Raw genomic sequence first — 23630 nt, 5'->3', positions numbered from 1 at the left:
AAGAGTACCATTAATATAATTACAACTTTCACACCGTGGCATATTCTACTGTATTCCTTCATATTAAGGCTGCTTTTATGAGGGTAATAAATAATTTTCTAAGTGTTTTTTTGAGGGTAGGAAGGAGGGACATATAAAATTGTTTAATATTTTCTATGAACACATTTGCGTTTGACTTGAAGGAACTGGATAATATTCATCTTATTTCCTGAAAATCACCAGATTCACTCTCTTCTATGAGCAGTCATTATGTAAACACTGGATGTCATTTTCTTCAGTGCCCTTACTGCAATCATTAACTGCTTTCTTATTTATAGCTAAATGAAAATATTTTAACCAAAGTTCAATTGCCCTTTGCAGCGAAGTAGATTTTATCAGCAGAGAGAGAGAGAGAGAGAGAGAGAGAGAGAGAGAGAGAGAGACAGACAGACAGACAGACAGACAGAGAGCTAGACAGAGAGACAGAGAGATGGAGGGAGGGAGAGAGAGAGAGAGAGACAGAGAGAGAGAGATGGAGGGAGAGAGAGAGAGACAGAGACAGAGACAGAGAGAGACAGAGAGAGAGAGAGACAGAGAGAGAGAAGGAGGGAGAGAGACAGAGAGAGAGAGACGGAGGGAGAGAAACAGAGAGAGAGAGAGAGAGAGAGAGAGAGAGAGAGAGAGAGAGAGAGAGAGAGAGAGAGAGAGAGAATAGAAAAAAAGTATAGCAGGCATATATTTGTTGAAATCCCCCAAGACCAACCTCTACTATCACTTCCAAAAGGAATGAAGCATCCCATGATTTCTGTGTTAGAAGTAATTTCCACATTTTTGACTTACTCATAGACCATTACTTTGTAACATGCCTATTTAGAGACAGCTAGGTGGCTCAGGGGATAGAGGGCTAGGCCTGGAGTCAGGAATATCTGAGTTTAAATTTGGCTTCAGACACTTATTAGCAGTGTGACCCTGGGCAAATATCTTAATCTCTGTCTTAATCCACTGGAAAAGGAAATGGCAAAGCACACCAGTTTCTTTCTCAAGAAAAGTTCAAAAAATGGTCTATAGAGTCACAAAGAGTTGAACACAACTGAATAACTCAACAACTATAAGCAACATGTCGATTTGCATACATGCCACCTCTTCTACTATTATAAGCTACATTAGGCAGAGACTATCCAAAAATATTATTTCCTAATAATTTGCATGATGTATTGTACCTGTTAGCACATGTGAGTATTAGTTGAATTGAGCAAAACATAATGATAAATTTTTAAAGTCCTATATTAAAAATGAACATATGTTATAAAGGGAAATCAAACAATTCTGTCTCCAGATCTGTCAAACTTTCAGATTATTATGCTATTTTTAAAAATCATCTTTTTTGGAACATATTTTCCTTAGTTTAAAAATATATAGTTTGATATAAATCATAAAACCCATAATAAAAGAAAGATTTTTTTAATAAAAGTTCTTTTATATCATTATGAAAAAATGTAAAACATTTTATTACATTTACTTTGTGTATCAAAAGTTAAATGCCACTTGAAATCTTTGAAAAATAAAGACTTTCCCCCAGCTTAAAAAAAACCTTCCAAAACAATCACAATTTGATGTCATTCAACTTCAAAAAAAATGCATGTAGGATGTGATGAATGATCTAAATTATTCAGATTAAAAACTGGAAAACTAGTGCAAATCACTCATTTATGCATTCATACATATTCAATCTGTTGCTAAACATTGGTCGCTGTCATAGTGGATAGTTGGTCACATGGCAATAAAATGAATATCTTTTCTGAAAGCTTATTAGATGAAATTATGAAAAAAGAAATTAAAGCAACCTTTCTTTTGTTTGGAATTATAGTTTTAAAGTTTAGGATGTCAAAATATGACATCTGCAAGTCAAAATTTAGGATTTCAAAATATGAGACATCAGCAAATCAACACAATTTTTGACAAAGTGTTGATCCCCTAGCTTGCTAGAACTTTTATTTCTATTTTTAGGAGGAAAGATTTTTGTCCAGACTTTGATTTCCACAATCCCAGGCCTCTCAGTGTGGAAAGTCCTTTCACTAGCTTTATTTGTCAACATGTCTACTCAACTTAGAGAATTTCCTGATGCATTAACAAGTTATGTGACTTACAGTCAAACAGCTTATAATTTTGTAAGGTAGAATTTGAATCCAGATCTTACTGACTCCGATTCTGGTTCCATATACTACATTATGCTGTCTCTTTAACACCCATAAAATTTAAATTTGACTTTAAAGAAAAATATTTCTTCTACAATAGTGAAATTAATCCTCTAACTTTAAGGAATTTTAATTTTTCTTGATTTAATTTTTCTCTCTTTTTTATTTTTTAGTTTATATCATTGATTTCCACAATATTTTGAGTTATAAATTTTCTCCCCATTTTCCCTACCCACCACCCCAAAAAATGATCCCACTGGATATCCCCTCTCCCAATCTGCTCTCTCCCATAATTTCCCCCATGTCCCTAAGAATTTCCAGTAGGGCATGGTGGATCTCTATGCCCCAGTGCCTGTATACCTCATTTCCCAGTTATATACAAAATAATAATAATAACAATAATAATAAGTATATATTTTTAAACATTTGATTTTAAAACTTAGGATTCAAGATTCTTTCCCTTCCTCCCTCATCACCCACCCTCACTGGGAAGATAAATAATTCAATATAGGTGATACATGTGTAGCTATGCAAAACATTTTCATAGTGCATATATTGTGAAAGACTGAGTATATTTCCCTCCATCCTATCCTGCCCCCCCCACTTGTTCTATTCTCTACATTGATCCTGTCCCTTTTCAAAAGTTGGTGCTTCCAACTTCCCTCCCCACCCTAGCCTACCCTCCCTTCAATTATCCCCCCTCACTTCCCCTCTACTCTCCTGTAGGGTGAGATACCCTATTTCATGTGTATGTCATTCCCTTCATGAGCCAAATTCAATGAAGGTAAGGTTAACTCATTACCTTTTGCCTTCCTGTTTTTCCCCTCCATTGTAACAACTTTCCCTTGCCTCTTCTATATGACCTAATTTATCCCATTCTGTCTCTTCCCTTCTCCTCTTATTATATTACTCTTTCAACTCTTAATTTCACTTTTTAATTATCATCCCTTCTTATTCAATTGGTCCTGTGACATCTATGTATACCTGTAGACATATATACCCACACACACATGTATTAATATGCCCATACACCCTCCTATATAGACATATATATGCATATATACATACACATGTATATATGTGTTTGTGTATATATATATATATATATATATATATATATATATATATATATATATTTATGTTTCTTTAAAGTAATATCATACTGAGAAAAGTTTCATAGGATACAATTTTCATTTTTCCATATAGGAATATAAGTAGTTCAACTTCGATAAATTTCTTATGACTTCTATTCCCTGTATACCTTTTCATGCTTCTCTTGCTTCTCATATCTGAATGTCAAATTTTCTATTCAACTATGGTTTTTTCAGCAAGAATGCTTGAAAGTCCTTTATTCCACTGAATGACCATATTTCCCCCTGAAACATGATACTCAGTTTTGCTGGGGAGGTGATTCTTGGTTTTAATCCCAGCTCTTTTGACCTCCAGAATATCATATTACAAGCCCTTCTATCCCTCAGTGTAGAAGCTGCCATGTTCTGAGTTATCCTGATTGTGTTTCCACAGTATTGAAATTGTTTCTTCCTGGCTACTTGTAATATTCTCTCCTTAATCTGGGAACTAAAAAACCTGGCTATAATATTACTAGGAGTTTTCTTTTTGGCATCTTTTTCAGGATGTGATTGGTGGATTCTTTCAAACTCTATTTTGCCCTCTGGTTCTAAAACATCAGGGTAATTTTCTTGAGAATTTTTTGGAGGATGATTTGTAGGTTCTTTTATTGATCATGGCTTTCAGGTAGTCCAATAATTTTAAAATTATTTCTCCTGTTTCTATTTTACAGGTCAGTGGTTTTTCCAATGATACATTTCACATTTCCTTCTATTTTTTTTTCCTTTGTTTGGATCTGTTTAATAGTATCTTGATTTCTCATAAAATCACCAGCTTCCATTTGCTCCAATCTAATTCTGAAGGAATTATTCTCTTCAGTGAGCTTTTGAGATTCTTTTTCCATCTGGCAAATTCAGCTTTTTAAGGTATTCTCCTTTTTGAGTCTCTTTTGCCATCTGAGTTAGCCTATTTTTAAAGTGTTATTTTCTTCAGTCAGGTTGTTGACTCTCATTTCATAATTTTCTTGAAGTGTTCTCATTTTTCTTTCCCAATTTTTCCTCCACTTCTCTTATTTTATTTTCAAAATTATTTTTAAGCTCCTCTATGGCTTGTAACCAGCTCATATTTTTCTTGGAAGCCTTTGGTGCAGGAGTTCTGACTTAGCTGTCTTCCTCCAGTTCTATGCTTTGATACTTTTTGTCCCCAAAATAGAAGTATAAAGTTGGAATTCTCTGTTTGCTTTGCTTCCTTTGCTTGCTCATTTTGCCATTTAATTACTTGAATTTTGATCCTTTTGCCACACTAGAACTCTGCTACCAGAAACAGGAGCTGTATCCCAAATGCTAGGGTTTTCACAGCTTCTGGAGCTATTGTGTGGGTGCCCTCTGTGAAGCTTCCACATGCTCTGTCAAACTGTTCATGCACCTCAGGACCTCCACCCTGGACTATCATCCAGATCTAAGTAGGTTAAAGCAAGAGTGATTACCCCTCAGACTGGTTGCTTCATCTCCCTACAATCTGCAGACCAGGAGTTCTGAAGCAGCCACGTGGTGGGCGGCTGCAGGGCTGTGGAGCCTCAGCTGTTTCTCACCCTGGGGTCAAAGGCCGCATCACATTCTCAAATTCCCAGTTCCCAAAGTCCACACTGCACTGACCTCTCACTTTGTCCTTATAATCTATGGGTTGATAATTCTGGAAACCGCCACAGCTGCTGGTCATCTGAATTCCCTTCAGCCTGTGGCTGGTCAAGCTACCCCGAGGCTAAAACCTCAGGCTCACACAGGGCTGGGCTCAGCTCCTAACACCCTGTGCTGGCCACTTCCTGCTGGGTTGTTCTCAGTGGGAGGTTAGCTTCTCTGTGTAATTTTGTGGGTTCTGTAGCTCCGAAGTTTGTCCAAAGTCATTTTTTACATAAATTGGAGGAGGCAGGAGCTGGAACTGTACAGAAGTACTGTTTCTACTCTGCCATCTTGACTCTGCTCCACAAATTTTTCTTTTTCTAAAAAAGTTTATTTTAGACAAATACTAAACTTTAACCACATAATAATAAAAAAATATAAACTTAAATATTAAATGTAAATATAAAATAAGAAAAGAAAAAACATGTCATTTGCATGGCAGAATATAGGGGATGATTTAAAATATATAACAATAACTTATTGTTGGAAGAAAGCCTATATATTAAATACTGTGCACTGAGTTGAAAGTTGTCTAATTTTTTTTTTTGCATTTTTTCTTTTTTTTTCGAAGGGTTAAAGTAGGGCAATTGGGGTTAAGTGACTTGCCCAAGGTCACATGGCTAGTAAGTGTTAAGTGTCTGAGGCTGAATTTGAATTCAGGTCCTCCTGACTTCAGGGCCAGTTCTCTATTCAGTGTGCCACCTAGCCACCACTAAAGTTGTAGGTTTTTTTTTTTTGTTCTTTGATGTTCACTTTTTACTTTGTTCTTTTTTTCCCTCTTGTTCCCCGCTACCCACCACCCTAAGGCTATAATTCAGCATAGGTATATTTTAATATAGGTATTCACACACACACACACATATATACACACACACGCATATATATGTGTATGTGTGTACACACACATGCATACATACATGAACATAAGTTTTACCAAAGAGATTCTACTCCTAATCTTATTTTTATGTTTCTACATATCTCTTTTGTCCTATCTCTTTTAACTTCTCTACTTTACTTCTACCTGCTATCTTGCCCTCCTATTACTTAACCTACCCCCACTCCAGCAATCCCTCCTTTACCTTCCTATACCTTAAATCTGAAACACTCCTATACCCCCTTTTACCTATTCCCTCATCCACCCCTCTCAAGATCCCTCCTTTATCCTCTCCCCCCTCTGTATCCTCTTAAATTTTTTTAAATTTTAGAAAACTCTTATGCTCTTCTAGATGTATATGTATTTCCCCATCTTAAACCAATTCCTGATGAAAGTACATTTCCAGAACTAACGGCCTCCCTCCCCCATCTCATTACTCTTCATTGGTTCTTCCTCTTGCATCTTGTAATGTTAATGGAATTTAAAGATCCCCTTGTATTGCCTTGTTTTTTGCCTTAAGTGTTAAAACCCAGAACTTGGAATCCCACTTGTGGGATGAACTTGTTGATGTGAAAAGAGGGGGGTGAACCGGGAGGAGCTTTTGCCGTGGATTTAGAGAGAGGCCCAAGCAGAGAGAGGCCAGAAGAATTTGTGGGAGCAGCATCATGGAGGCAGAAAGAGAGAGAGAGAGAGAATTGCTGGGAGCCAGTATTGCTGAGAGAGAGAGAGACAGAGAGAGACAGAGAGAGAGAGAGAGAGAGAGAGAGAGACAGGGAGGGTGAGGGCCATTTGGAGCTGCCCAGGACTTTTGAGAACAGCCACCTGGAGCTGCTGAGAAATGAGGAGGCATGACTGTGGTGCCAGTATTTTTTCTGTCTCTTTTGATGTGGTTTTGCCAGATTTATCTGCTGGTAAAGAACAGTGCTGTTGTTGCAGAGGTCCTGGAACATTGCTGTTGGTTCAGAAGCCCTGAAGGAGGATTTCCTTGCGGTATATTCACAGAAATCCTGGAGGAGGGTCTTGATGATGTTTTCAGAAGCCCTGAGACTGTTCTGTAGGCAAAGAGTGAATTGATGTGGATGCTGCCAATGTATATTGTGGCTTAATTAAGCTTTGTCTTTCCAGGAACAGAGATTGCTAGAAATTGCATCAGGTCAAGATGAAGAAAAGACCTCTCCTTGGGTATTGAATGCTGTGATGATATCATAACCTTGTTGTGGCTTTTCATAGATGGCCTTTGTGCTCTCCATTGTCCCTTTTGAGAATGTGCTTGGTGGTAACTGATGATAATTGTAATTTAGTTGTGATTCAGGGGTGGAGTACTTTGCTTTTGGTGCTTTGTGCCTGACCAAATGAATGTACTTTGTTTATTATTAGAGACTAATCTCCACTTGAGAAGAGAGACTTTGTGATTGACTAAATGAATGTACTAGCCAGGGTGGTGTACTTTGACTTTATACTTTGTGATTAAATTGAGAACTTACTAAATGACCGAGTTATCCTGTATTTTGATATTCTCTTTTCTGTGAATGTTTTGCTTAATTTGTTACTGAATATATGGAGTTACTATGCTTGTAATTCTGAACCTGGAAGTTGCTTTTGCTTGGTGTTACAGCATCCCATTTGTAAAGATAATCACTGTTTTAGCTCTTCTTGTATGGTTTTGCTTTTTAAAGTCATATCATGGGGGTGGCTAGGTTGCACAGTGAATAGAGCACCAGATCTGGAGTCAGGAGGACCTGAGTTCAAATCCAGCCTCAGACACTTAACACACACACACACACACACACACACACACACACACACGCTAGCCATGTGGCCTTGGGCAAGTCACTTAACCTCAACTGCCCTACCTCTGCCCTCCAAAAAGCAAAAAATGAAAACAAAGTCATATCATTCTCATGTTTACCTCAATCTTTCTTATAAGGTACCTAATTAGCAATAACAATCTCTGACATATATTTTACATTTTCTGTAAACAAAAGGAAAACATTCCATCCTTATTGAGTCTATTGTAATTGATCATTGGTAGGTACCTTACATTTCTCTTTTCTTTTGTATGTCATATCTTCTGTTGAAATCAGGTTTTGTTTTTGTTTTAACAGAGTCCTGAAATTTGGACAGTTGATAAAATGTCTATTTTTTTTTAATTCAGAATTATGCTTAGGTTTTTTTGGGTATGATATTTTTGGCCAGAATCCCAGTTCTTTTGCTCTTCAATATATAGTGTTCCAAGACCTGTGATTTTCAGTGTCACCAATGCTAGATCTTGTCTGATTCTAATTGTGGTACCATCATATGTAAATTATCCTTTTTTGTTGCTCATAATATTTTGTCCTTGATTTGAGTGTTTCAGAATTTAAATATAATATCCATGTGAGTTTCCCTAGTAGGATCTCTTTCAGGTGGTGATAAGTGATTTTATTTTCTATTTTTACTTTCCCTCTTGTTCTATTGCTTCACAACAATTTTCCTTAATTGTTTCTTGCATTATTGTTTCAAGATTCTTCTTTTGATCAGCACTTTCATGTAGTCCACTTATTTTAAGCTCTCCTCTCTTCTTGATCTGTTCTCTAGATGCATTATTTTTTTTTCTTATGAGATGTTTCACATTTTCTTCTATTTTTCTTCATTATTCATATATTTTTAAAAAAAATTCTTCATGGGAGGTGGAGTCAAGATGACAGAGTAGAAGCAGGATCTCCCCACTGCTCTGGCTTCGACCTTCCCCGATCCATGTAAAAAGGGGTCTCTAAACAAACTTTGGAGCTGCAGAACCCACAAAATGACAAAAAGAAGGTAGCCTCCCACTGAGGACAGACAGCCCAGCAGGCCAGCAGGAATTGGCCAGCACAGTGGTCTGGGAGCCAAGCCCAGCCCCACACCAAGGCTTTAGCCCCCGGTTGGGCCTGACCAGTCGGGGGCCAGAGGGACCCCAGATCAGCTGCAGCTGTGGCCATTTCCAGATTTATCAACACATAGATGCTATGGACAAAGTGAGAGGTCAGTGCAGTCTGGACTTTGGGACCCAGTAAGTGGGAGAGCATGGCTTTTGCCCCCGGGGCGAGAAGCCACTGAGACATCTGGCACAGTCAACAAGCGCCATGTGGCAGCTTCAGCTCCTGACCCACAGAGTGTAGGGAGACCAAGCACTAGTCTTAGGGGTAATCACTCTTGCTTTAACCTTCTTGGATCTGGATTGCACTCTAGGGCGGAGGTCCTGGGGCATGTGTCCAGCTTGACAGAGCATGTGAGGACCTCAGAGAGGGCACCCATTTAATACCTCTGGCAGCTGAGAAAACCCCAGTGCCTGGGACAAAAGCTCCCCTGTCTGGTGGCAGAGTCCTACTGTGGCAAAAAGCCCAGGAGTCAAGTGACTGAGGGGTGACATGACCAGGCAAAGGAAACAAAGCAGACAGAAGATTTCAAAATTAGACTCCTATTTTGGGGACAAAAAGGAGCAAAGCATGGAACAGGAGGAAAACAGTGAAGTCAGAACTCCTGCACCAAAAGCTTCAAAGGAATATATGAACTGGTTACATGCCATAGAGGACCTTAAGAAGCAGATAAGAGAAGTGGAAGAAAAATTGGGAAGATAATTGAGAACAATGCAAGAAAATTATGAAATGAGAGTCAACAGCCTGACTGAGGAAAATAACACCTTAAAAAATAGAGTAACTCAAATGGCAAAAGAAGCTCAAAAAGGCAATGAGGAGAAGAATGCCTTAAAAGTCCTCATTTGCCAGATGGAAAAAGAATCTCAAAAGCTCATTGAGGAGAACCATTGCTTCAGAATTAGATTGGAGCAAATGAAAGTTAATGACTTTATGAGAAATCAAGATGCTGTTAAACAGATCCAAACAAATAAAAGAATAGAAGGCAATGTGAAATATCTGATGGGAAAAACCATGGACCTGGAAAATAGATACATGAGAGATAATTAAAAAATTATTGGACTACCTGAAAGCCATGATCAAAGTAAGAACCTAGAAATCATCCTCCAGGAAGTTCTCAAAGAAAACAGCCCTGATGGTTTAGAACCAGAGGGCAAAATAGAGGTTGAAAGAATCCACCTATCACCTCCTGAAAAAGATCCCAAAAAGAAAACTCCTAGGAATATTATAGCCAGGTTCTCGAATTCCCAGATTAAGGAGAGAATATTACAAGTAGCCAGGAAGAAACAATTTGAATATTGTGGAAACACAAACAGGATAACCCAGGATCTGGCAGCTTCTACACTGAGGGATCGAAGGGCTTGGAATATGATATTCTGGAGGTCAAAGGAGCTGGGATTAAAACCAAGAGTCACCTACCCAGCAAAACTGAGTATCATGTTTCAGGGGGAAATATGATCATTCAGTGCAATAGAGGACTTTTAAGAATTCTTGCTGAAAAAACCATAGTTGAATAGAAAATTTGACATTCAGATGCAAGAAGCAAGATAAGCATGAGAAGGTAAACAGGGAAGAGAAATCATAAGGAACTTATAAAAGTTGAACCATTAACATTTCTACCTGGAAAAACAATAATTGTAACTTATGAAGCTTTTCTCAGTAGTTGAAGGGAATACACACACACACATATTTATATATGTCTATATATTAGGGTATATGGGCATATGAATACGTATGTTAAAGTGTGTATATATGTTTACAGATATTCATAGAGAGAGGGCACAGGACCAATTTAGCAGGATGGGATAATACTTAAAAGGTGAAATTAAGAGGTGAGAAAGGAATATAATGAGAGGAGATGGGAAGAGACAGAATGGGGTAAACTATCTCATACAGAAGAGGCAAGGGAAATGGTTACAATGGAAGGGAAGAATAGGAAGGCAAAAGGGAATGTGTGAAACTTATTCCCATTGATTTTGCCTTGAGGAGGGACTAAAATACACACTAAATAGGGTAACTCACCCTCCAGGAGAGTAGGGGAGGAAGGGGATGAGAGGGGGCATGATGGAAGGGAGGGCAGGCTGGGGGTGAGGGAAGTTGGAAGCACCCACTTTTGAAAAGGGACAGGATCAAAGTATAGAATAGAGCAAGTGGTAGGTGGGATAGGAGGGAAGGAAATATAATCAGTCTTTTATAATATATCTACTATGTTATTTTTTTGCATTAGCCACACATGTACAACCTCCACTGAACTGCTTATTTTCCCAGTAAGGGTGGGTGACAAGGGAGGAAGAGAATGAATCTGGAATTCAAAGTTTTAAAATGAAATATTCAAATACATATGTATATATACATATATACCATTATTAATACTATTTTACATGTAATTGGGAAATAAGTTATACAGGCACTGAGGCATAGAGATCCACTGGAAAATTTGAAAGGGGTATGGGAGAAAATATGGGAGAGAGCAAATTGAAGGAGGGAATATCCTGTGGGACTGCTATTTTGGGGCGGTGGGTAGGGGAAAATGGGGAGAAAATTTGTAACTCAAAATCAGGCAGAAATAAATGATGTAAATCAGAAGTTAATAAAGCATTTGAAAAAGAAAAAAAATTGATAGAAGAGAAAAAAAAATTCTTCATTTCTTATAACTTTGCTGACTTTGCCTAGCCCAATTCTGATTTTCAGAGTCATCTTTTTTTAAGATTCTGGAACTTCATCTTTGATTGGCTGACTTTATTCTCATAATCTTTTTTTCCCTCATATTATTCTTATGTTTGTTTAATTTTTCTTCAATCTCTGTCATTTGACTTTAAAAGTCTATTTTTAAGTTCTTCTAGGAATTATTTTTTGGAATGTTACCATTTGATAATTTTCTTTGGGCTAGAAGACAATTTCTTTGTTTCTGAAGATTAACCCCAATCTTTTGTATTTCCATAGTAGCTCTCTATGGTTGGATTTTTTTTCCTTTGCCTGTGTATTTTTTTGGTCATAATTTAGTTTTATAATCATCCTGGGATATGAAAGATGTTGCCTCTTGTCTCTGATCATCTTCAGTTCTCCCCTCTGACTTTGAACTCAATCCAACACTTTCAGGCTTATGTAAGTGCCCACAGTCAGAGACATCCCCACCCCACTGCTTCTGTACTTACCAGTTATGTTCAGCACAAGTGGGTCTGGTGTTCCTTGTCAGCAGAAGTTCTTTAGATCTTCCCCAGGTCTGATGCCCCAGTCTCCTCATTGTCCTTGAGGAAAAAGTACCTGAGGTGTGGCAGAGTCAATCTCTCAATCCAGCTGATTCTAGGGCTTGTTGTTCGTCCTTTAAGCAATTTGCTGCTTATTGTTAAAACTGACCCTAACCTGGAAGTGATTATTTTTCTGTGAACGCGAAAATCTTGAGAGCTTGAAATTTTCTGACCTACTACACCATCTTCCCAGAATCCTCATCAAGAATTTTTCAATAATATTTCTAGCCATGTTTGATGTTAAAGAGGAAAACTTCTATATGCTCTATCAAACATCTTGAGTGGTTATCTGTATATTGTATACATCTATTATATGTATTTATACTGTGTATTGCAACAAAATCATAGTGTCAATTCAACAGCAGTGTTTTGCATGGATCTAATGCATTGTAGGAACTTAATAAATGCTTCTCATCTTGGCATTCTTAGGTTTTAAAAATCTGTCAAAATAGATTTTCTACTCCACGTGTTATCAGGCATCAAGTTCTCTTTAATTGAGCCAAGAGGGAAACATTTTTTTTAGCCAATCAGCAAGCTCACTATGCCTTTAAATAGAGAGAGAAATTTCACCATTTGTAAAGGTCAAAGGCCCAGTCAGAGAGAACACTTTGAGAAGGTAAACCTTTGCACCTATTCCAGAGGGCAACAAGGGGAAAGGAGAATGAAATTAGAGCCAGTGTTATATATTTCTCTCCCTCCAACCAACAAATTGGTTACTAAAGAGACTGCAGCATTGGGAGATAGACTTAAGCAGGAGTAGAAAGAGATATAGCACAGGTAAACACAAAATCTCCTAAGAAAAAATGAGGCCAAACCTCTGTTCTCTTTCCCACTGTCTGGCAAATGATAAACCTTGAGGTTAATATCCTAAGGGAGCTGAAGGGAATAGGCAGCTGTCTTCCACATAGTCATGGAGGTTTCAATCATATGGACATCTTTGTCTTCATTTTTATTTTTTCCTGATCTTTGACAAATGGGTATTGTGAATTGGTTATTACTGGATCGCTATGTGAGTTTCAGAGATCTAAAGTTCCCATCACAGGTCTCAGCAGAGATTGTCATCAGTTGCTGAGTCCAATAAAGCCAGTGTCAGTAGCCAGAGGTATGTGGAGGCGATGAGAGTAGTAGTATCTTAGAAATGGACCTGACCAAGCAGAAATATTGTAAGCATTGCAAAGAATGGAGGGATTGCAAGGTTTTGACTTGTACCACTATCAAAACAATAAAACCGACCAGAAGATCTTTTCATCCAGCAAAAGGGCATACCCAGAGGGGCAAAATAAAACCACCAAAAAGAGGACAACTTATCTAATTATATTCAACGGAGATCTTCACATAAAGTGGGAAAAGTACTTTTAGTGCCAAGTTTTAAGAGGTTCCCCTTTCCCACAAAACTTCCTATAAATGTTTCTTATTCTCCTTATATTTTTAATTTGAACTTATTGTCCTTAAGGACCTTGCGTATGGAAGGGGATAGATAGGACACCCCCAATATAAGAGGAATGTTTTATACCAAATGTTCTTAGTATGCTACCATTGATAATTCCTGTTAAAAACAAAAAACAGCGAATCTGGTTGACTCTAATTGGGAAGCATATCAGTGGGGACTTATAGGACAGAATTAGAAATCTAATTACTCACAGTTATGACTAGAACCCTAAGAGTAATAGCAGCTATTCTCTGAGGACCTGTCCAGGCAATGCATTTGAGAGTCAGCAAAGTGCATTCAATCTAGCACAAAGACCAGTATTATTTAGTAGAGAGAACCTGAATACATACAAAATAATCATGTAGTAATTAATTCATTGCCTATGGCAACACATGAGAGAAAAAAAACACAAAAAATTTCAACTAAAGTCCACCTAAAAGACTACTTATATGTAATGGCTTTCCATTCTAGAAATTATAATTGCCAGAGTAAAGCATTTGGAATTTATCCAGTAGGTAATAAAGAGCCTTTGGGATTTGGGAGCAGGTAGATAATATGATTAACATAGGCTGAAGGAAGTTTAGTCTTCCTGTACAACATAGCATGGTACCTGACATATAATCAGTATTTAATTAATAAATGCTTTTACTTAATTTATTAATTACTATACAGGAAGAATTGGACAGGAGAAAGACTTTATGTAAGAAGAGTTCAATAGCCCAAGTATGAGGTGGTTAAAAAGACTGACCTAGGATTATGGCAATGTACATGGAAATGAAGGAGTGGAACATGGATGAAAAAGGTAGAACTTGGTAGCTGTTTGGAAATAATAGTTACTGATTAGAGGAGATTAGCTCTGACTCCAACTTATGTAACAAATGACTGAAAGAATTTTGTCCATTGGTAGAGTTCTGGAAGATGGAGTTTAGATAATTGAGGGATACAGTGGTAGATTTGGGAATCATTGCAAAATGCAAGAATGATTAAATTCATGAGAGTGAATAAATTTTCTCTGGGAGAGTGTAGACAGAGATAAAAGAATAGACACACATGAAGTCAGGGCAAAAATTAGAACCATTGAAGGAAATAGAGAAATGACTTTCAGAGCACAAAGTAGAGAAGTAGGACAGTGTGCTATCATTAAAGATAGTGGAAAAGAGTTCTCAGAAAGATAGTGGTCAAAATAGTAGAAAGCAGTAGATCAGACTAGAAGAAAAATACTTTGAAAAAGCCTTTGCATTGGAAAATTAGCTGTAAGTTCATTTCTGGTAAAGTGGGAGGGATGGACAAAACATTACAGTGCAATAAAAAGAGCCAAACAATAAGGGAACAAACACTGAAAACAGGCAATCAAAAGAAACTGTAGAATGTTTCCAAAAAATTAATTAAATTAGTTTTGAATTCAAGTCTTCCTGACTCCAGACATAGTGACCTATACACTGTGCCAGCTAACTACCCTAGATTGGAAAATGCTTTTTTTCTTAGTGAATCTATCTTTCTCTCTGGATTTTCATAGGAATCACTTTTGAATTTCTTTCATCCTTTCAGTTCATACTAATGTGTTTATTTGTTTAACCATGATTAGCTCAAAACATATGAGCTAGTGTTATTTCATTAATTATATATTAAACTTTTAAAGAATGGTTCCTCAAGGAACATGAGGCTACAAGCAGAGCTCAAGTTATGTTGGGTCCTCCCAAATTGGACAGCCATTGTAGTCAGAGAAAAATTGCTCCTCTCTTCAAGGATCAGCCTCATTTACTGTGGAGAAGCACCTTATCAGAAATAAAGATGAGATAATCAGATGTTCAGAGAATACAACCTTTAATACTTTTTGTACATTTCTGATGTGATTGTGGAAAAGTATGGAAAAATGAGGAAGGTAATAGGAAACATATATTAATGAACATTAATTTATTTGCTGTTACTATTTTTGTCAGATTTTGTTGTATTCCTCACAAATACAAATTCCTTGGAGAAACTAAAACATCTATTCAATGATGGTAATTGTTTCAAATTCTGGAGAAATAATTTCTGCCCTCAAAGTTGTCACATTCCATTGACGTGCTTGTTCATCATGGATGATTTATTTAAGAAAAGAAGCAAAATGTGTTGGATGAGTCAAGCAGCTAATTCACTAAACCAAAATTAAATTGGCTATCTTAAAGGCAGGAAATTGATGTTTTGCAGTTATATTTTGATCTTTTTATTCTTAGAATATTGATGCTCAGCTTGGGGTTAATGTGGTACAGAAATATGCAGTGGTAGTATAGACAACAAACTTCCCATAGTATGTTTTCCAAAAGGCCCCTTCTTTTTGAAATGCCCTTTTCATTTGTACCTGCTGAAGTCATTTATATACTTGAGAGTCAAAATCAAGTGTAAAGTCTTCTATGTTCACTTGAGTGACTTCTATCTCTTTTGAAATTCTTTTGCTTTTTCCTTCTAATCACTCTTAGGACATTTTATCGCACACTGCCTTGTTTTGTAGTGATTGCACACATATCATCTAGCTTACACTAGAAGGGAAACTCCTGGAAAGCAGATATCACATGGAACTTTTCTTTTTCTCCTCCCCAGACCTAGGATAGTGACACACTGAGAATATCCTTAATTTTTGTAGGAAGAGTAAAGGAATATCATCAATATTATTTTCCTTTGTCCAGAATAAATTGTCATTTTCCTTGGCTGAGCAAGCAGCTTAGAAACAGTGAAGAAAATAGTACATTAAAACTTCATTTTGATAGAAGGACCTGAATGTTGTGATAGTATGGGGTATTCATTTAAAACATCACATATGGTAATTCATTTTTTATACTGATGGCAATAATTTAAATATTTGTAAGAATAGTATTTTCAAGCTGACTTACTAAATTTGTTTTTAAGATCTTCATCAGATAACTATTTCCTAGTATATCAGATTTCTCTGTTGAGTAGCTCATGATCAGTAATGATGGGGAATATATGACAAGATAAATTTTTAAATATGAAACTAAGAAAAATGGCCTCAATATTTTTTACAAAGTCTTTTGTATATACTTCTGAAAGGTTAAATTATGGCAAGGAAGGATCAAGATTATTTTGAAAGGGACTGTGTTTAGTGTATTTTGAGGTTTAGAAAAACATTATTAGACTTGATTTTTGCTTTCATTGACATGATTGAGATCTTAAATAATAATCTACAATAACAGATTATATTATTTGAATTAAAATATAGGTTACCCCAAACTGCTATTTTTGATGAGGTACATTTTTTTTGTGTGTTCAATATCCTTAATCTGCTTAATAATGATATGCTTATAAAGCTCACAGTGAAACTGAGATCAGGCAGTTCTCTGGTTAAATGGATCCATGTAAAGAGGCTAAAAAGATAACTTTAGTAAGAGTCTAAATGTATAAATATGTACATGATTGGATTAGTTTTAATATATATAAGATCACTTATTTGTCACATGTCATAATATTTACCAGGGAAATAATGAAGATAATCATAACAACTAATTAAATAAGGCAAATCAAAATTTAATCAAACTTCCACTTTAAATTACATGGGTATATTGTTTTAAAGTGTTTAAGAAGGACCTGCATTGGTTAAATAATTGCCAGAATGTGTTTTCTCTGTTTTACTTATTCCTATTTCCTTTCTGTTCTTTCTTGGATTATTTTTTCTTTTTTTCCCCAGAATTTTTTATTTATTTTTAGTTTACAACATTCATTTCCATAAGATATTGAGTTACAAATTTACTTCCCATCTTCCCCCTACCCCCCACCACAAAATGGCAAGTATACTGAATACCCCCTCCTTACCCCACTCTGCCCTCTCTTATATCCTCCCATCCTCCCGTTTCTCTCTTTCCCCTTACTTTCTTGTAGGGAAAAATGGAATTCTATGCCCCATTGCCTGTATATCTTATTTTCTGCTTGCATATAAAAACAATTTTTTAACATTTGTTTTTAAAACTTTGAGTTCCAAATTTTCTTCCATCTTCCCTCCTCACCCACTCTCACTGGGAAGAAAAGCAATTCAATAGAGGTTATACATGTGTAGCTATGCGAAACATTTCCATAGCATTCATATTGGGAAAGATGAACTATATTTCCCTTCATCCTATTATGCCCCCAATTTATTCTTTCTCCTCTGAACCTGTCCCTTTTCAAAATTGAATGCTTCTGACCACACTCTCCCCCAATTTGCTCTCCCTTTTATCATTTCCCCCTTTTATCCCCAATTCCCTTCTTTCCATATGGTAAGATACCCAATTGAGTTTTTATGTTTTTCCCTCCTTAAGCCAAGTCCAATGAAAATGAGATTGACTCATTGCTTTTTACCTCCTTTGTAACAACTTTCTCTTGTCTTTTATGTGAGATAATTCATCATATTATATCTCTCCCTTTCTCCTCCCAATACATTCCTTTTTCACCTCTTTATTTTTAGATATCATGACTTCATATTCAATATACCCTGTGCCCTCTCTCTATGTATACATTTACACTCATGTATACACGCATATATACACACATACCCCACTATGCATACATATATGTATATATACATAAAGATATATACATACATTCATGTGTTTGTGTGTGTATTTCCTTCAACTTTATTAATACATAGAAAGTCTCATGAGTAACAAATATCAATGTAGAAATTTCCATGTAGAAATGCAAATAGTTCAAAATTAAATTTTTTTTTTATTATTTCTCTTTCCTGTGTATCTTGTCATGCTTTTCTTGCTTCTTGTATTTGAAAGCCAAATTCCCTGTTCAGCTCTGGTCTTTTCATCAGAAATGATTGAAAGTTCTCTATTTCATTGAATATCCACATTTTCCCCTGAAGTATTATACTCAGTTTTACTGGGTAGTTTATTCTTCATTTTACTTCTAGTTCCTTTAACCTGTGGAATATCATATTCCAAGTCCTTCAGTCCATTAATGTAGAAGCTGATAGATGCTGTGTTACCATGATTGTGTTTCCACAATATGCAAATTGTTTTTTTTTTCTGACTGCTTATAGTATTTTCTACTTGATCTGAGAATTCTGGAATTTGGCTATAAGATTCCCAAGAGTATACATTTTGGGATCTTTTTCAAGAGGCATTTGGTGAACTCTTTCAATTTCTATTTTACCCTCTGGTTTTAGAATATAAAGACAGTTTTCCTCAACAACTTCTTGAAAGTTAATGTCTACATTATTTATTTTTGTAGTTTATTGTTTTTATTTTTTAGTTTACATCATTCATTTCCACAAGATTATAAGGTTACAAAATTTTCTTCCCATTTTTCCCCTACCCACCAAGCCAAAAGAGTAATCCCACTGAATATCCCCTCCCCCAATCTGCTCTCTCCTTTGTCTTCTCCCATTCCCCCTCTGACTTTCCAGTAGGGCGTGGTGGATCTTTTTGCCCCAGTGCCTGTATATCTTATTTGCCAATTACATGTAAAATAATAATGATAATAATATATATCTTATAACATTTTATTTTAAACCTTTGAATTCTAGTTTCTTTCCCCACCCCCCTCATCAGCCATGCTTACTGGGAAGGTAAGCAATTCAATATAAGTTGTACATGTGTAGCTGTGCAAAACATTTCCATAATAGATATATTGTGAAAGACTGACTATAGTTCCCCCCATCCCAATCCTACCCCAACTTGTTATTTTCTCTATTTTGATCCTGTCCCTTTTCAAAAATGGGTGCTTCCAACTTCCCTACCCCCAGTGTGCCCTCCCTTACATCATCCCCTTCTCATCACCTTCCCCCTACTCTACTGTAGGGTAAGCCACCCTATTTAGTGTGTATGTCATTCCCTTGCTGAGCCAAATTCAATGAGAAAAAGGTTGACTAATTCCCTTTTGACTTCTTCTTCTTCTCCTCCATTGTAACAGCTTTCCCTTGCCTCTTCTATATGAGATAGTTTACCCTATTCTGTCTCTCCCCATATCCTTTCATTATATTCTTCTCACACCTCTTAATTTCACCTTTTAATTATTATCCCTTTCTATTCAACTGATCCTGTACACTCTGTCTATTTGTACTTGTACACATATATACACATACTCACATATGAATTCATACATCCATATATATATATATACCCCCCGATATAGACACACACACACACACTCACACACACACACACACATATATTCCCATACTGAGAAGAGTTTCATAAGTTAAATTTTATCAATTTTCCATGTAGGAATGTAGATGGTTCAACTTTGATAAGTTCCTTATGATTCCTTTTCCCTGTTTACCTTCTCATGTTTCTCTTGCTTCTTGTATCTGAATGTCAAATTTTCTATTCAACTCTGGTTTTTTCAACAAGAATGGCTGAAAGTCCTCTATTCCATTGAATGACCATATTTTCCCATGAAACATGATACTCAGGTTTGCTGGGTAAGTGATTCTTGGTTTAAATCCCAGTTCCTTTGACCTCCACAATATCATATTCCAAGCCCTTTGATCCCTCAGTATAGAAGCTGCCACATCCTGTTTTATCTTGATTGTGTTTCCACAGTATTCAAATTGTTTCTTCCTGGCTGCTTGTAGTATTTCCTCCTTCATCTGGGAACTCCAGAATCTGGCTATAATATTTCCAGGAATTTTCTTTTTGGGGATCTTTTTTTCAGGGGTTATTGGTGGTTTCTTTCAACCTCTATTTTGCCCTCTCGTTCTAAAACATCAGGGCAATTTTCCTTGAGAATTTCTTGGAGGATGATTTCTAGGTTCTTTCTTTGATAATGACTTTCAGGTAGTCCATTAAGGTTTAAATTATCTCTCCTGCATCTATTTTCCAGGTCAGTGGTTTTCCCAATGAGATATTTCACATTGCCTTCGATTTTTTCATTAGTTTGGATCTGTTTAATAGTATCTTGATTTCTCGTATAGTCACTAGCTTCCATTTGCTCCAGTCTAATTCTGAAGGAATGAAGAATCATTGAGCTTTTGAGATTATTTTTCCATCTGGCAAATTCAGCTTTTTAAGGCATTCTTCTCCTCATTGTCTTTTTGAGCCTCTTTTGCCATTTGAGTTAGTCTATTTTTAAGGTGTTATTTCCTTCAGTCAGGATGTTGACTCTCATTTTGTAATTTTCTTGCTTCATTCTCATTTCTCTTCCCAATTTTTCCTCCATTTCTCTTATTTCATTTCCAAAATCATTTTTTAAGCTCCTCTATGGATTGTAAATAGCTTGTTCTTTTCTTGGAATCTTTTGGTGCAGGAATTCTGACTTCTCTGTCTTCTTCCTGTTAGATGCCCTGATCCTTTTTGTCCCCCAAAAAGAAATCCAGAGTGAGACCTCTGTGCTTGCCTTGCTTCCCTCGTTTGCTCATTTTGCCACTCAATTACTTGAAGTTTGAGTTTTCTTTTTTCCACAGTAGAACTCTGCTACCAGAGGGGGGAGCTTTATCCCAATCACTAGGGTTTTCTCAGCTGCTGAAGCCATTAGTTGCATATCTTCTCTGAAATCTCCACACAATGTGACAAACTGGTCATGTACCCAAGGATGTCCACCCTAGACTGCAATCCAGATCCAAGCAGTTTAAAGCATGAGAGATTAACCCTCAGACTAGTCGCTTGATCCCCCTGAAATCTGCTGACCAGGAGCTCTGAAGCAGCCACGTGGCAGCAGCTGCACTGTTGAAGCACATCAGCCACTTCTTCCTCCAGTGGGTAAAGGCCTGACCACACTCTTGAACTCCTGGTTCACAAAGTCCACACTGTACTAACCTCTCACTTTGTCCTTAGTGTCTATGGGTTGATAATTCTGGAAACTTCCACAGTTACTGGTGATCTGAAGTCCCTCTACCTGGAGGCTGGTTGTGGCCATCCTGAGGCTAAAACCTCTGCCTTGAGTGGGGCTGGGCGTGGATCCCAATATCCTGTGCTGACCACTTCATGCCAGCCTACTGGGCTGTCTTCAGTGGGAGGTTAGCTTCTCTGTTTCATTTTGTGGGTTCTATAGCTCCTAAGGTTGTTCAGAGTCACCTTTTACAGGAATTGGAGGAGGTGAAAGTGGGAAACCTGAGGAAGTCCTGTTTCTACTCTGTCATCTTGACTCTGCTGCCTCTACATTCTTTTTTTACGATAGCTTTCTGATAGTCCAATATTTTAAAAGTTATTTTTCCTGTTTTTTTCGATGAGATTTTTCACATTGTCTAGTATTTTTTCATTCTTTTGGATTTGTTTTATATCTTGATTTCTCATGAAGTCATTAACTTCCATTTTGTCCAATCTAAATTTGTAGGAATCATTTTCTTCAGTGCGCTTTTGAACTTCTTTTTTTTTTTCATCTGGACAATTCTGCTTTTTAAGGCATTCTTGTTCTCACTGGCTTTTTGGACCTCTTTTACCATTTCAATTAGTCTATTTTTAAGGTGTTATTTTCTTCAGTATTTTTTTTGGGGGGGTCTCCTTTAGCAAGCTGTTGACTCTTTTTTTCAGGATTTGTGTGCATCACTCTAATTTCTCTTACAAAATTTTCCTCTACTTTTATTACTTGATTTTCAAAATCATTCTTGAGCTCCTTCATGTCCTGTGACCAATTCATATTTTTCTTGGAGGCTTTTGATGCAGAAGTTTTGACTCTGTTGTCTCCTTCTGGTTATATATTTTGATCTTCTTTGCCACCAAAGAACAATTTTATTGTCTAATTTCTCTTCCTCTGTTTGACCATCTTGCTAGCCGAATACTTGAATTTTGAGTTCTTTGCCACAATAGAACTCTGCGTCCAGAGTAGAGAATGCTTTGTCCCAATGAGTTTGAACAGCTATTGTCAGAGCTACTTCTAGGCACCTGCCTCAGAAATGTGGGGAGGATTCCTTCACCACATCCAGCACAAGCTCTGCCATACCAGCACTCCTCGTCATCCCAGGACTGCCACCCAAGACTGTGCCCCAGATCCAAGCAGGGTAAAACAAAAGAATGCTTCTTCAGCACCAAAAAAGAGATTCCTCCAATTGCCCTCTGATCAACTGTTTCCTCTCCTCACTATCTGTGGGCCTGGAGCTCCAGGAATCAGCTGCCCTGCTTTCACAACCACCACCATCTCCACACTCAGGGAGTAGGGGCTGGACCATGCTCCTCTCTCACCCAGGTCCAAAAGAATTTCCCCATTGACCTTTTTTCCCTTCTTTTTTGGCATTTGTGGGTTGAGAATTCTGGAAACCACCACAGCTGCCAGCTATTAAGCCCCCTGAGGTCTTCTCTGGACAATCTGTACCAGCAGGGCCCATGTGGAACTGCTCTCCACTCCCAGTCTGGTGCAATAGAACCTTCCTTCTCAGTCTGACAGACTTGCCTTCAGCTAGAGATGTGTTTCACTCTGTCATTCAGTGGCTTCTGTAAGTCTAAAATCTGTTTACAATCAATTTTTATAGGTATTGGAGGTGGTTGGTGTATGAACTCAAGCAAATTCCCACTTTTACTCCATCATCTTGCCTCTACCCACTTTCCTGGATTAATTTAAACCTATAAATCTTGAACTCTAAATGTTTTTTTTTTGTTTTCTACCACTATATGGAAAAATGGCCTCTTTATGTGTAATTGTGAACTCTTCATCACCAAATTCTTTGTGGGCACTCTTTATTGTCAGAAGCCTTTATCTCAATTGTCATTTTTTTTCTTAATTTCTGTGTTATTTTCCACTTTTGTCATTTGTCACTTTCAGAAATGCTCCCCTCTTAAAATCCTCCTATTGCTTTTGTATCCATATGCTGTATTCCTACCTCTGTGAATCCTGCAACCCCACTACTGTCTTTATAAAAAAAATTGTATCTTTGCTTTTACTTCATCTGCATGTTGAAATATACCCCTCCTAGACCCAGACATATACCCTATAAATACCCATACACACAGATGTTTGCACGCACTTATATGTGTATGCTATATATATATATATATATATATATATATATATGCCTTTTTATGATTAAAAAGAAAAAGTAGTTCAGCTTCTTGAATCAAAATGTCAGCAGAATCTGACAGTTAAAAAAATTGACAATGAAGAAAATTAGAACATTTTACATGATACTATGAGTTTTTGTTGTCTACAATTAGATTTTCCATCTAAGTATGGAAGAATTTTAATCTAACACTCAAAGTTGCCATACATCTCTACATTTCTTTGTGGGCTTTTTTAATGTTCTTCTTTGTATTAAAATGACTCAATTACTGCTTCCCCCCCATTTCTTTCTTTCTGCCTTTCTTTCTTAGCTTGTTTCTTCCTTCCTTCCTTCCTTCCTTCCTTCCTTCCTTCCTTC

The sequence above is a fragment of the Petaurus breviceps genome, unplaced genomic scaffold (assembly GCF_028583685.1).
Source record: "Petaurus breviceps papuanus isolate PSGF00001 unplaced genomic scaffold, PetGlider_PUasm1.0 90743, whole genome shotgun sequence".
Taxonomy (NCBI): domain Eukaryota; kingdom Metazoa; phylum Chordata; class Mammalia; order Diprotodontia; family Petauridae; genus Petaurus; species Petaurus breviceps.
The sequence above is the reverse complement of the archived record's forward strand: the minus strand, read 5'-3'. Positions refer to the sequence as shown.